We start from the raw sequence: 16,735 nt of genomic DNA on the forward strand, positions 1-16,735 counted from the left end.
GTTGGAATACTTTGTCAAGGTGGCTAATTTCCGTGGGAAACTGGCCTAGTCGCACAATCTCACACCCAGAAAAACCTCACAGAAAAACTTCCACTTTTAAGAGATTCACATTTCTGCACTACCCGGATGACCAGCATTGGTGAATATGGCAGCGACCTTGGGGGATGTCCTATTCTTCCATTGTCTTGGACAGGAACAAGGCTGTTACTCCCTCTGTCATGGCGTGGGGAGCCGTTGGGCAGGACAACATGTCACGGCTGATGTGTGTCGGAGGACTCTGACGGCACAACGCTACGCTTCTGACATCCTGCGTCCTCATGAGTTACCTTTTACGTGACAGTATCGTGGTGCCACTTTTCAACGGGACAATGATCATCCACAAACGGCACGTGTCTCTATGAACAGTCTGCGCGATGCTGAAGTAATCCTGTGGCCAATAGGATCCTCAGACGTGGGCCCTGTAGATGTGTGGGACCAGCTCGGACGTCGACTCCTGCCAGTGCCAGTACTCAAGATATTGAGGAGCGATTACAACAGTAGTGGACCAGATTTCCTCAGGAGGGGGTGCACCGGGTTTATGATATCCTTCCCAACCAAATCAGTGCCTGCATACACGGCAGAGTGAATGCAACGTCAAACTGATATATGCGCTTGTTGTGTTGAATCGTATTATTTTTTCGTTCTTTTCTTTTCTTGTATGTAAGCTGTATGTAAACTGAATGGGTTACAAACAACGACAAAGATAAATTAACGAGTTCGTTTGTGGCAAGGATAATGTTTTGATACATCTCTATGAAACAAAATAATGAATACGCTCTTCAATTTATTAATTCCTGTATCCGCGTGCGGACGTATGCGTGTTGACGTATCCGTCGTACCAGCATTGTTAAAAAAAATGTGTACCTCAACCGTACATTAAAAATGTTAGAAAAAGTTTTTAGAAAGGCAAAGTTCATTCGCACATTTGTGAGTCCATCTCTGTCTGTTCATCATTTCGCCCGCCGCCGAGATCCTGGAGGTTCGGAGCAAACAGGAGGAATTTCTGCATCGGCATTATCATAATCAAGACTACACACAGTAGAATTAATGTGAAGCAGTACGAATATTGACCTAGAATGTATTGATATTGAAGGTCTGTTGATATTGGTATCAGGACTGAGCCGTCAGCAGCTACTGCTATCATCACATTGATACTTGATTTAGAACTACCCACTCTCCTTTCAGGAGGTCTTGTGCCTCGCTTCACTATTACTTTCACTTGTCCAGGATCGTCACAAAAGTTTGTCCCGTCGTAGTTTATAATGTTGGAGGGAGGGACACCACTCAAGATCATTTCAAGGTTTTAAAAATAATCAGTCACTGTTTCCCGGGTAACTGGTGCCTTTCTTTAAACTATTCTTGCCAATCAATTTTTCCCATTATTCAAGCAATTATTATTTCCATTTTCCACCTGCCCACATATATCACCATTCATTATACTCCAATTTTCTCTAGAAATCTGAGTTAATTTTGTAATGACTGCAACAGCGTCAAATAGCGTCTCAATACTGGAATTTCGTTTCCTCCTCGCCTGCTGGGGGGTTCACTTTTTATTTTCAGGCAGTGTATATCACCAATATATCGATATCTGTGCTCACGCAGCCGCCGTAGGGTGTGTGGAAGAGGGTACACGGTATGCCTGAACAAACGCTTAACGAAGCGCGTAGCTCTCAACACAGTGAAAATCTGTGGTATCCGCGGAGAGGCAACGATGATAACACTTTTATTATTAAAACAAAGATAATAAATTGTACAATTCCTTTTTTAACATATCTGCATCCCTCCGGGCTGAGGTAAACAAATATGGAGTCAAAAGACAGCAAATCAGATCATCTCGAAATTCGTTTAAACTGTTAGTGATGTTTCAGTTAGAGTGGCGGGAAGCGCCTTTACACATACTGCGAAGACGTTTTCCCAGCAGACTGGAAAGGTGTGGAAGAGGACCCCTGTGTTTTACTGCCATTGTAACTGCGAAACTGTGAGCTACACTGCTGTAAAGGTCGTAAATGAAGGAACAAAGCGAGTAAGTACATTAGAAGGATCGATAGAGCTGTTACAACTACTATAATTTCTCCTGGAAATCGGCATTTTGCAGTGTCTGTTAGGCGCTGAACGGCGTATTGTGTAACAGCTGTCTTTTGTGACTCCGTCAAACAGCACTGTTATGTCTCTCGTACCCTGAGACCCATCACCACCTAGAATTACGCGGCTGGGTAACCAGCGCCTATAGAACGGCCGTAAGCATCAGAATATTTTCCTTCTACAGAGAAGCTACACCGAAAACGTACCAGAGTCATTATAGTAAGTTTTTTTATTGGTGTTTAATCTACGTACAATGCAGCCAAGGATTACGTAAGTGGTAATTGTCAGAACTGATATTTACAGCAAAAATGTATTAGTACTTGATAAAGAATATATCTGTGCAAATACACTTAATTACATGTGGAGGAAAAATTCCATGATGGTTGTGTGAGTCGTATTTTTTGGTGTGAGGACGGTTGTAGCACTAATGGGAAGCCGATGATTCCACTTTCTCGATCCCTTACGCCTAAAAAATTCTCCAAAGACACATTCATGACCCTGATTCCTAATGATCGGATTCGGTAAACAACTTTTGTCCATGACATGAGTACGATCGGGGCATATCTACCCAGCACATTTACATACCACGGAAGTACTATATTCGTATAAATGTGGTCAGAATTACAGTGATGAGTGATATAAACGACGACATACTACAATGTACGATGTTCAGTCAACAGAGTATACAGTTCAGCAAGAGGTTAATATCACTCTCCCTATGAGCGTCGTCTCACTATACACCTTTTTCAAGGGGAAAGCTGCCACAGAGTCGAAAAATTACTAAAAGAGTCAGGAATACACATTTGAAATGAGCACGGGCATAGTTTATTTATGAATAACGTTTCTATACGAGACTGTGGACACCAACCAAGCGATGCATATGTGTTAATAAACAATGTTGATTTATTCAGTAGTGTTGATTCCTTGTTTTTCCATCGAAACAGTTTACGATTGTCGGTGTCTTATGATTGTCAGGTTTGTATTTCAAGTTCCTCGGTGCTTCTCTCCTAGTTTTCCCCTTCATGCTTGGCAACCTCGTTGCTGACTACTGACGTCAACCAGCATCTACAAGGGTGTGCCTAAAACTAAAGTTTTCGAATTTTTTATATGGAAACTCGTAAATCTTTCGAATAAAAGAAATGTTATTAACATTCTACATCTTTATTCTTCGTTTCTTCATATTTATTGCTCAAAATAGTCACACTGGCCATGAACGCATTTCTCCTAACGAAAGACCATTTTGTTGATACTGTCACTGTACACTGCTTGATTTTGTTGACGGAACCACAGCCTTACCTCTACTTGCAGCACCTCATCACTAGCAAAGTAAAGACCTTGAAGGGTGTTCTTTAACTTTTCGAAAAATATGAAAATCTGATGGGGCCAAGTCTGGGCAGTATGCAGGATGATCGATGACAGTGAACAGACGTCGCATGGCCTGTGTGTGATCTGAGACTGTAATGCTGAAGGGGAGGGTGCGCCATATGTGAACGAACACTTCGAATTCGGAACTCGTTTACAGCCCGCTGTTTCTCACGCACCGACATTGTTACATTACACACCGCCATGTTGTACGCTACATTCCACAACAGTTTAGAGGCGGTAGGTTGGAAATATGTAGACATGATGAGAAAAGTATAATGACGTTTGTTTTATTTAAAAACCTTTAAGAGTTTTTACATAAAAAATTCGGAGGCATTTCTTTTCATCACGCCCTCATAGTATCAAATCTGCTCTTCCCTCTGTTCCCGCGAATGAAACCTCCAATTGCCTGTATTAGAAGGCCGTCTCGTCTCAGATTATCTCCTCTCCTGTTTAGATTCCTGTTCTTCACTAACAACTACTTCTTCCGATCTCCTCCAACTCTTCTCAGCACCTCCTCATTCCTATCAGTCCAGCTGGTCTCCATTCTGCGCCATATCTACATTTCAGAAGCTTCAATTCTTCTCTCGTCCTCCTTTCTGAATATTCGCGCTTCTACTCCGTGCAACTGTGTCAGCCCCCCGCTAGCTGCGTGGTCAGCGTGACAGAATATCAATCCTAAGGGCCCGGGTTCGATTCCCGGCTGGGTCGGAGATTTTTTCCGTTCAGGAACTGGGTGTTGTGTTGCCTAATCATCATCATTTCATCCCCATCGACGCGCAAGTCGCCGAAATGGCGTCAAATCGAAAGACTTGCACCCGGCGAACGGTCTACCCAATGGCAGGACCTAATGACACGACATTTTATTTATTATAACTGTGTAATGTTTATTTTATTTTACTTAATTTTTTGAAGCTCTAAAGACATGAAATTCTTTTCATGGTTGTCAGTGTACTGTGGTGATAGCCTTACGGCAAGAAGCGCTAAAGACTGAGCTGGGAAAAAAATTACCCTGTTTTTCGTCTCTGAAACATCGGAGTGGTTTCCTGCGAAAATCACTCCTTTCTTAGTTTGCGCCATAACCAGATGCACGCGCATGGTGGTCGGTTTAGTGTCACACACAAGTTGTTGCAACAAGTTGCCTGGCACAAGTTGTGAGACTCGCCACATCGCTTCCTAAGACTTTGTGCGTTGGAGGGAAGTCATAAAGCTTTAATTATCACCTCGAACATATAAAGTTACGTGATTAGTGTTCTGTTTGTTTGTCAGTACACGTCTGCAGATCTGGCACACTCCCGCGCCTCAGTACCGTACAACGCCTCTAGAGAGACCAAAACAATATGCATCTCCATTTTATTAATGGACTGCGATATTTTGTTTGCTTTCTCTATTACTGTATTAAGGCACTCTGACGTTTGATTTCAATGTTTACCTTCTAACGTACCTACACTCTACGGTGTATACGAGGTTTTATGTGACACACGTACCTAACATTCCGCTGTTAAGGAAACAAGGCGTCGAATCCGAAGATCAGCGTTTATCCATGGAAAATAGATAGTCAAAGCATGATCGGTATCGCACAGGTGAGTCAAAACATGATCGGTATCGTACGGGTGTTTGTTACTGCTTACAAAGACGATCGAAATGAGAAAAATTGTAATAAATTAAAATCTTACTGTAGTTAACCGTAATTTTACATTTCAGACTTTATGTAAATGAATTCAGATTGCAGGATTAGACGGTACCCAGATCCAAAAACGAGCAAAAGTTTCAATTTAGTAAATGACTTTTACGTCTTTCAAATCAGGTAAATACCACGTGAGAAACACAAAGCTGTAAGTGGACAAAATGCACACGCGCTAACTCACATGTAAAAGACATGTGTGACACGAAAAGACGTTAATTTGTAATTCAATGATTTTAGTTATCTTATTGATCACCAGTAATAAGCAATGACTTGCAACACTTTAAGAAAACTGTACTGCGTTACCTTAACTCACGATAATGTAATCTGTTTAAAAAATCCTGAATCGTGACAAAAACTGTTTATCATTCTTTCCTTATTACTCTGCAAATGGTTGCATCTCAGAATAATGCAGTAATAACGTTCATTAATGGCAACAACTATTTTTTCGGTAGTGATTTCAGTTACACGTACACACATATCATCTACAAAATGCAACATAAAATTCTAAAACTGCTTTGACTACAAGAAACTCAGCATGTTTTTGTCACAGAAAATAAATTTCTCTTTAAGTTACTTTTAATTTTAACTGACTGTCTACAGTAATAGTATAATACTTTATGACGAGCTATAGTTACTACTGCCTTTTATTACAATAATCCTTCGATTGAAAATGAATTGTAATTTTAATTAGATTTATCATATTTTGATTATTTCTTTCACCTGCGACTTTCTCGGAATTTATAATCAAAGGGCAAGACCCTGTTGATGGCTAACGACTCGGGTCAATGAAGTTTCGACAAGTTTGTTCTTTGATTAAACACACTATAATGTTGCAAGACGTTACTAAAACGCTGGCATGCCTATTACTCAGCTACAAAAATACTGACTGGATCTTACTTTGCCATGCGTTGCTTCTGGTGCGAAGTAGTGCTTATTATGAGATCCATTATTAGCAACGGGCTCTTCTAGATTAGAGACCAGTTTGGATAATGGTTCAAATGGCTCCAAGCACTATGGTACTTAACATCTGAGGTCATCAGCCCCCTGGACTTAGAAATACTTAAACCTAACTTACCTAAGGACATCACATACATCAATGCCCGAGGCAGGATTCGAACCTGCGACAGTAGCAGCCGCGTGGTTCCGGACTGAAGCGCCTAGAACCGCTCGGCCACCGAAGCCGGCCAGCTTGGATAGATATGGGTCACACAGTCTTCTTCATTACTTCCAAAATCTTCTTGCGACCATATACTGAGCCCATATACTTTCTCGCCCGCTTACAATTTGCCGGGTCACATATTAAAAGAACATTTTGACGGAAAACATACTGGCACTTGCGCGCCAACACATACGTATGTTCGTAACTATTTCTCTGCCTTCACCTCTACCACTGCGCGTAATCGCGCCAATGATGTTATTATTGCACGAAAGACAGCCTCTGCGCTTTATACAATAGAAACTTCCGTGGCATGGTCAGTGTGTTTACAGCAATGATTTGACATAAATAAGTTCACTTATCCTATCAACATACATTACATTTTATAAACAATAATTGTAGACAAAATTCTTTAATATATATATTTACGAAAAAGGTTACACCAACGGCGACATGGTCGCATATACAAACAGTGATCCAATACTGTCAAACGTTTTTTATTCCAGTCTTTGATCACAATATGAATTCTTTAGACGATGACCGGTTTCAGTCCGTAATGACCATTGCAGTTGCAATAATGACTGTGTGGACGATGTGACCTACTCTACACCTTTTATTAGATCTATATGACGATGCTGTGCTGAATATATTTTTATGTTTCGACGATGCCATTGTGGCCTTATTTCTTTAGGACATGGTGTAAAAAGAATCTGAGGATGATCATTACGGACTGAAACCGGTCATCATCTAAAGAATTCATACTGTGACCAAAGACTGGAATAAAAAACATTTAAAAATGGTCACGTTTCGTTAAAATAGCGGTTCAGTCCTCAGATATCACGATTCTCCTACGCTGTAACACTGTCGCCGTCCGTGCGCGAGTAGTAGCTTTATAGTGACAGTGATTGTTATCTAAAGTGTTTGTTTGAGCTTTCGCACATTTCGTGACGGCCTTAAAAAAATACGCGTAATCGATTGTGGGCGGTCACCTCGGCAACGACAACGCCACCGCGGCCTGCGACGGTTGCCGACTATCTGATGACCCTCTGGCGACCTGGTCGCAACTCTCTGGCTTCGAGTCCTCCCCAGATCTACAGGACGCCGTCTCTGAAATGGCGCCTCACTTCCCGCAGTAGGCAACATCCGAGCATCTGTGCCCGTCGACAAAACACCATCAATGCCCGTCGACAAAATTTCGAGCTCTACAATTACGCTTGAAAATCTCATTAGGTTGCATGCTGACTGTTAGTGCAGCCGTGGTGGTCTAGTGGTATAGCAATAGACGCTATCCGTGGAGGTCCCGGTTCAATCCCGGATCCTTCACGGGGGTAAAAGGTCGTCGGGGCATCGGGCTCGATATCCGCCTCCGCCTAGCGCCGCAGTGGCAAAGCCAGTACTGTACCTACAGTCACGCCAATATCGTAATCACTGGGTCGTGCTTCAGACTTTAACATTACCTTAACTGACTGCAGTTGCTTAAGTATACCAAGTGTGGCCTTCTATTTGTTCCCGTTCCCTCTGTATAACTTCATAGTTCACCACTGTTTGCCTTGTTAAGCTAACATAATAGTCTCTTATGCAAACGTATGGGAAGTGGAAATGGAAAATGTTCTCAGTGCCAAATCTCAGATATGTCATGAGGATCAGAAAACAATGCACGTGTTTTTGCACATAACTTATTTGAATCCAAAAATCTGGTAAGATATTCTGATATCAGAGAAGTGAGCTAGCCACCTCATCACTGAAAAAAAAGAAGACGAGACAAATTAGACAATACGAGGAAACTGACTGGTTCTAAGTGCCACTAAGAAAGATTTTGTTTTAAGTGTCATTAACAGAGACGGACTACGTTTTATTTGTGATAAAACCAGTACAGAAATACAGCAGTAATATTTTACCTGGTAGAACTGTAATTAACAATAACCATTTCTGATTTCTTTTACATCTTTTAAATGAATAGCAAATTACATTCAATAAAAAAGTCTCTCAGGGTTTTCTGTTTGTTACATAACACCGTTCTTGTTATCAGATGTTGTGAAATGTACTGTAAAATTCCCTGTGTTATTGAGAAAGAAGTGGAACGTCGTCAAAAATCTTTGTTTTGCAAGTGACGAACATGGCTGGTCTTGTAGATGAAGTTCGGCATCTGCCATGGTCTTTTCTCTTTTGATACATCGACATTTTTTCCGTTCTTCTGTTTCAGAGCTAGAATTTTTAGTAGGTATTTGAGATGAATGAGAAAGAGATACTTTGATATTACTGCATCTGTAGATCTTACACGCTTGCAATGATAACAGTATTGCAGCAGCATCTTTAAAATGAAATAAGTCGGTTGTATGCATTGGAGTTGCATGGAATGTGTTCATAGCTTTAATTGAATCAACAGTCTTATGTAAATATTTCGGAACAAAGGCCCTGCTTACATTTCTTCGCTTGTCTATAATTGCAAAATATCTGACACAGCTCAAAATCTCCCTACCAAAACTTGCATTATCTCTTCAGACCATCCCAGGCTAAATGGAGGAGAGCTTCTAGCATGGCGCGTAAATTTCAGAGAGATGCACTGCTTGGAACAAAGACCATGAGTATCTGGAACACTGTCTCCATGATTTGACAGATGTAAAAAATTTAGACATGCAACAGAGTATCAAGAAAACAGTAACACTGAAAACGCGTTTTACGAAGGAAATGACACTTAGAACGTTTTCCATTTCCTTTCCACTCTTCACTTGTTGCTTGCTGTTTTGGACATCAAGGTAAGGTTGGTGCGACGCCTCTCTCCCTTCCTGCCGCTACCATACCAGCACAGCTCCTGCATTTCATACCATCGACGACCTGTCGTATGTTCTCCTACCTAGGTCCGTCACTGAGATTCTTTCCCTGTGTCTACCTTTCAGCTAATGTTCTCTCGTCGATTCGTTGCATGATAGCTTAATTCCTTATTTCATCCGTCCATTCTCAAAATCCTCCTTAGCTGCACAAGGCATTTGGTTGTATAACAGCTCTCTCAATACCAGCTCCTTCATTAGCTTATCGCCTCCACTTCTTTTTCACACGGTCTCACAATTTCATAAACTTAAGTTTAACTAAGGCCCTGCTACAAGACGACTGGTAACTTTGAAATATCACATAAACTAATTAAATACTATCAATAACATTCTTCTTTGTCTTTGACCCCATTGTCAATGTGTAAAACGTCCAACATTTCGACCACTATTGCAGGTGGTCTTCCTCAGACCGTTTCTTTTGCTTTTGCTATTACACCCTGAGGAAGGCCACTTGCAATAGTGGCCGAAACATTGGAAGTTTAACGCATTGACAATGCGGTCACAATCCAGAAGAATTTTACCGACTGCGACAATGGCTGCGGAAACCCACATTTGAAACATAAACACTGTGTAAGAAGGTGACCACTAGCCCTTACTTCTAAAAAGACAAAAGTTCTGCATCTCTTAATGTCCAAATCAGAGCAGCGAATCAACATTCCTAATAGCTGCAGGTAGTTCAGCACACTCATTGATAACTCGTGGTGACGCTTCCGTATCGCGAGGCACAATAAGACATTTGCTGACATTTAATTTAAATAAATTTATTAGATGAAGCTTATGGTTACATACTTTTCTCCAAATAACACAGACAACAAAAGGGCAATGACAAAACTCCTGCTAACGCTATCCTTCTGTATTTACGTTCAAGTTCATATACCTGCAATCATATACTGCAAGATCTTAGAAATAGTACACAGATAAATTAATGGCAAATATCTATGTATCTAAGCCTGAGCCGTGGAGTAGTCAGGGTTCGACCTTGCTCAATCAGATCACAGCCTAGAGACAAGTAATGTCCAGCGGCTTTAGCAACTGGCGTCCCAATTGCACTCAGCTGCTCGATTTCTAATTAAGCCAATAGGAGTGCGTCAGATCCTCCACCACAAATAAGGCCTTCTCCTCCTGTTGCAAAATACTAATGCAAGAGCCGGCCGCGGTGGTCTCGCGGTTCTAGGCGCGCAGTCCGGAACCGCGCAACTGCTACGGTCGCAGGTTCGAATCCTGCCTCGGGCATGGATGTGTGTGATGTCCTTAGGTTAGTTAGGTTCAAGGAGTTCTAAGTTCTAGGGGACTGATGACCACAGCTGTTAAGTCCCATAGTGCTCAGAGCCATTTGAACCATTTGAACTAATGCAAGATTCATACAATACACATTTCCCTTTAATATGATCCTTTTTTATACGTCTTATTACTTTAATCACTCACTGCGTTAGTAATGTAAGATCGCTATTTCTAACCACGTCGCTTCTCACGGTTTCTCGTTTCACTCAATATTTTCATTTCCACAAGGTTAGGGAGGGAGGGGGGGGGGGTTGTGGAGGCTGGAAGAATGATACCCGTTCTGCGACGGTGCCGATGACGAAAATAAAAAAGACACCAAGTCGTAGCTGGTATGTGCTAGCCTAGCGGTGCAGCTTCCTCTGGCAACCCCCTTCCCTACGCCCTCCTCCCAGCACGGCTTCAGGCGCCAGGTGCCACAGCTGGCTTTATGCGCTCAAAGAACAGCCCCGAGATTGCAGTGCTCTTGTGAATTTTACCATCTCATTACCTTACATCCATTAACAGCACATTTCAGAGGCCTGTAATCGTTTCACTTTTGTCTTCAGCAATCATATCGTGCATCCATAGAGAGTTTTAATACAAACACAACGGATTCTCTAATCCACAATTCCTGTGCCTAGACTTCTCTTGTCGTCATTACTTCTCCAGAGTTGCAGGTCTACTGATCGATTTTTGTTTGTTTGTTTGACTTGACTTTCTAAAAAACGAACAAAAACTTTAAGTAATGTTTAATTATTATTGTTCAGTACTAACAACAACGACATCTTGCACCCGACGGAGTTAGTGTTGCCAACATCCACTTTCAGCAGGGGTGCTTCTCTTGATGGCATTTCCTGGCGTCAGACATGCTCTATGTCAGAATTACGACGTGTCTTATGAACCAAATAAAGTTCCATATAATTTTAAGATATACTTATCGACAGTCATATGAATACTTTAGTGCACCTAAATGTCATTTTGAGTCATTCACAAATTCCCAGTTCTGTTGGCATACAAATCGTGTTTATAATATACTGATTGAATTACGTTAAAATGGGTTTGGATTAGCTAAACACACGAAGACATAAGTGACTAGAAAAATACGGAAAGAAAAATCAAACAGAATGTTATTCTGATGCATATGAAACGATATTAGTCGGTCAGAGGATTGCGAAACTAAAATTGGATTTTGCCTAGGCAAAGTATCACGAGAGTTATCGATGTATAAACAGGGATCAAAATGTAACCTACTTAAGTAAAGCTAATTATCAGAATCGAGGTATTTTGCCTAGTACTTCGATTGAAAGACTTTAATTACTTTAAAAGGCTTTTCTAAAAAAAATGCCAAAATTAGGACGAGCAGTGTTCTCATATGTGACTCTGCAGAGGTGAACTGACGGAAGCTATACCCAGACTATCATGTCCCTGCAAATAAGAAGTGGTTCTGACTTCAAGCAAATGTTAGTAAATCTGGGGACAATTTCTAAAAGAAAAACCAAATACGAAAAATTCAACCATACGAAGAGAGTTCATTATGTAAAAACCGGTAATAAGATCGACACGGAAGGAGATGGATAATTTGAAATAATTTTATGTAGTGACCGAAAATGGCCGTTATATTACATCAGAACCTACTTTTATTACGTAAAATTTTAAGCTACACTTCAAAGGAGTTTTCATCTGAAACAGTCGATTTGGAATAGAGCTAAAGGCCGCACTCGGTTTAGGATTAATGAAAAGAACGTCGCCAGCCGGAGTGGCCGTGCGGTTCTGGGCGCTACAGTCTGGAGCCGGGCGACCGCTGCGGTCGCAGGTTCGAATCCTGCCTCGGGCATGGATGTGTGTGATGTCCTTAGGTTAGTTAGGTTTAATTAGTTCTAAGTTCTAGGCGACTGATGACCTCAGAAGTTAAGTCGCATAGTGCTCAGAGCCATTTGAACCATTTTTTGAAAAGAACGTCGAGTTCGATAGAATTATATCACACTGTGCCCAAAATCACGGTGAGAGGTATGAAATTAGAATCACTCACATAACAAGAACACCAACGATGTCGAACGTGCAAAATGGAAGACAGAAAGATGAGAGCGCAGTAAGCGAGTATGAATCAGGAAGTGAATCTTGCAGACTTTACTATCGAGCTACATTTTAGTCTCATAAAGACGACATCGCCCACAACAGGTACAAATCTGCTTTTGCCAAAATAGTTTTACCCAAGATTTCGTTCGGCTTATGAATAATAATAACGCTATCTGACCTCACTATAATTTAGATTCCTATTATTCTGTCCCTTCTTCTTCTCCGTATTTACATTATATACCTTTTCTTGCCGATTCTGCGCAGAACCTCATTTCTTACCTCATCAGTCCACCTAATTTTCAACATTGTTCTCTAATAGCACATCTCAAACGATTCGATTCTCTTCTGTCCTGCTTTTCCCATGTCCATGATTCACTACCATACAACGCTGTGCTCCAAACGTACTTTCTCGGAACTTTCTTCCTCAGATTAAAGAAGGTGTTTAATATTAAATGCTTTTCTTAAGGCAAGAAATGCCTTCTTTGCTTGTGCCAGTTTGCTTTTTGTATCTCCTTGCTTCGTCTGTCGTATGTTATTTCGCTTCCATTCCTTCGTGTGCTGCTTAGTCCCCAATTTTTATGTTAATTTTATCTCTGAACTCATTTTTGCTAGTCCTCATTACTTTCGTCAGCCCATATTGTGCACTCATACCATTCAATACGTCTTTTATTTATTCTTCACTTTATCGTTGATATCCTTTCACCGTGAATTTTAATCCCACCTTTCTTTTATTTCCGTCATTGCTTCTTCAATGTATAGATTGAACAGCTATGGCGAAGAACTACATCTCTGTCTTATACCTCTTTTAATATCAACACTTGGTTCTTGATCTTTCATTCTTATTGTTACCTCTTGGTTCTTGTATATATTTGTATTGTGTATTGTAAGTAGGCTGTTTAGGTTTTTATGTTGGTAACGCCACCTAGCGCTCTGTATGAAAATCACTAACTGTGCTGTGTGCAGTCTGTGGCTTGTTGGCATTGTTGGAATATTCGCTATTGTAGCGTTTGGCAGTTGGATGTGAACAGCGCATAGCGTTGCGCAGTTGGAGGTGAGCCGCCAGTAGTGGTGGAAATGGAGAGAGAGAGATGCCAGAGTTTTGAGAGATTACTATGTGAGCACGATCTGGACGTGTGTCTGCCTGAAAAAGGAAATTTGTAAAAATGGATGTCATGAATTGATAGATAAATATATGTATGATGACTTTTGAACATTATTAAGGTAAACACATTGTTTGTTCTCTATCAACATCTTTTATCTGCTAACTATACCTATCAGTAGTTAGTGGCTTCAGTAGTTAGAATCTTTTAGCTGGCAGTATTGGCGCTCGCTGTATTGCAGTAGTTCGAGTAACGAAGATTTTTGTGACGTAAGTGATTCATGAAAGGTATAGGCTATTGTTAGTCACTGCCATACTTGTGTAGGGATTATTGAAAGTCAGATTGCGTTGCGCTAAAAAAATATTGTGTGTCAGTTTAGTGATGATCAGAATAAGTAAAGAGAGAACTGTTTGAGTTCGTTGAGTTTTGCTCAGCTGTTTGAAAATGAAATAACTTCAGAGGTTTACTAGTACAGTCATTCATAATTTTTCTAAGGGGACGTTTCAGTATTACCCGTCTTTCCTACAGATTAGTCCTACTTTTCTCAGAACTTCGAACATATTGCACCGCTTTATTTGTCTAACGTTTTTTCTAGTTGCACAAATTCTGTGAAAACTCTCGATATTTTCCATTCTTGCTTCCATTATCATTTGCAATGTCATGACTGCCTCTCTACTGCCGAAATCCAAACTAATCGTCGTCTAACAGATCCTCAATTTTCTTTTCCATTCTTCTGCATATTATTCTCGTCAGCAAGTTAGACGCAAGAAATGTCGCTCTGATTGTGCGACACCTCAAGCACGTCTGTGCCTTTGCTATCTTGGGGATTTGTGGATGATATATTTCCGAATGCCTGATGGTAGGTCTCCAGTTTTAAACATTCTACACAAGGACTTGAACATTCGGTTGCACTCAATTTCCCCAACAATTTCAGAAATTCCACTTAATGTTATGTATCCCTTCCGGTCGCAAGTCTTCAAAGGCATATTAAACTCTGACTGTAATATTGGATCCCCTGTCTTTCAAACTGACTCTCATTTCTCCCTAAGTCACGTCATTGGACAAGTTCTCACTCTCATAGAGGACTTCAATGTACTCTTTCCACCTGCTCGTTCTCTCCTCTGCTCTTAACAGTAGAATTTCCATTGCACGCTTAATGTTAACGACCTTGCTGTTAATTTCATGGAAGTTTGTTTTCAGTTTTCTGTGTATATGCTCATTTAGTACTTCTAACGATAATTTCCTTTTCGGTTTCTGCACATTTTTGTTGCCGCCCTTAGCTTCCCTGCACTTCTTATTTATTTATTTGATTCCTGTGTGACATATTTCTGTACTCCTTAATGTCCCTGAACGTTCTGGTACTTTATTCTTCCATTTCCCAAGGTTTCTTCGCCGCTACTTTGCTTCTACCTGTGTTTGTCTTTCCAGCTTCTATGATTACCCTTTTTAGAAATATCAATTCTTCTTTATCTTAACAGCCTACTGTGATATTCATTATCGTAGGGTAAATAGCCTCATAGAACTTAAAACGCATCTTATGATCCTTCAGTACTTCAGTATCTCACTTCATTGCGCGTCGAGTCTTCCAGACAAGTCTCTTATTTTTCAGCTCAAACTTCATCAGTGCAGTTAACCATCTACTAGCAGATTTCTGACTGTCTTTCGAGTTCGAACGTTGCTTGTAACTCTGCCCGGAAGCTTTTTTGTCAGTCAGTCATGCGCCCATAGAATTATGGATAAGTGTGGTGTCTGCTCTGCCGGAAATGCCTATAAAGCTTCTGGTGTAATAAAACTAAAGGTTGTTCTTATCTGAGGATAACAGTTCAACATCAATGCAATAATAAAGTCTAAACCTGAAGCGGAGTACGTTGTCTGACCTAGTTGAGTAGCGCTGATGCAGGCGAAGTCCTTATAGTCCGTGGATAATGCATTAGCAATGCCTCGGAGGGTTGGACGGAACATACGAGAATGTGAGGTCCGACTGACATATGTTGTTCTTCGACGAGTGGAACTCTGATTTTGGAACTGCTCTTGGCCCAAAGAACAGTAGCTCCCAATGTCGACTGATTAGAGAGCAGTAGGTAGGCGTCCTATAATGCCGTTGTGCGGACTAATACCAGGAAATCGTGCCAGTGTCACGTGGCTCGCAAAGGCTAGCAAGTACTGGCGATAACGGCGCAGTATCCGCACATGTGGCGCCACCAGACACTACAGTGGCAGCTGCAGGCTTAATGTGTTGAGGTGAAGTTTGCAAGCGCCTACAAACGCTGCAACCGCGGCACACTGCTGTGTGGATGGTATCTGGATCGAAAGGCGCCAGCAACGAGTATCACAGGTAGTAAGTAACAGGTCTTTTTTTTCCATCAATCTTCTGACCGGTTTGATGCAGCCCGCCACGATCCTCTTCTGTGCCAAGCTCTTCATCTCAGAGTAGCACTTGCAACCTACGTCTCAATTATTTGCTGAATGTATTCCTATCTCTGTCTTCCTCTACAGTTTTTGCCCTCTGCAGCTGCTTCTAGTACCGTGGAAATCATTCCCTGACGTCTTAACAGTCTTCCTGTCCCTTCTCTTTCTCAGCATTTTCCAAATAATCCTTTCCTCTCCAATTCTGCGCAGAACCTCCTCATTTCTTACCCTATCAGTCAACCAAATTTTCAACATTCGTCTGTAACACCACATCTCAGATGCTTCGATTGTCTTCCGTTCTGGTTTGTGCATAGTTCATGTTTCACTTCCATACAATTCTGTGCTCCAGACGTATATTCTCAAAAATTTCTTCCTCATATTAACACCTATGTTTGATATTCTTGATATTCTTGTCAGCAGCTTTTAAGCTGATTGTGCGTTAGTTCTCACACTTGTCAACTTTATCAATCTTCGAAATTATAAGTGATGTTTTTCCGAAAGTCAGATGGTATATCGCAGGACTCGTATATTCTCCACACCAATGCGAATAGTCGTCTTGTTGCAACTTCCCCAATGATTCTATATTTTCTGATGGAATGTTATTTGTCGCTGCAGTCTTATTTGATTGTATATCTTCCAAAGACCTTCTAAATTCTAATATTGGGTCCCCTATATCGTGTACATCGACTCCTGTTTCTTCTTCTTCTTCTTCTATCACGTTTATTAGACAAGTCTT

General features: G+C 41.0%; 1 protein-coding gene across 1 annotated transcript in view; it reads left to right on the plus strand.

Moving 5' to 3' along the window:
* LOC126161568 (kinesin-like protein KIF12) overlaps positions 1 to 16,735 on the plus strand; it is a 605,396-nt gene that overhangs the window by 292,396 nt on the left and 296,265 nt on the right. The window lies entirely within an intron of this gene.

The sequence above is a fragment of the Schistocerca cancellata genome, chromosome 1, assembly GCF_023864275.1.
Source record: "Schistocerca cancellata isolate TAMUIC-IGC-003103 chromosome 1, iqSchCanc2.1, whole genome shotgun sequence".
Classification (NCBI taxonomy): Eukaryota; Metazoa; Arthropoda; class Insecta; order Orthoptera; family Acrididae; genus Schistocerca; species Schistocerca cancellata.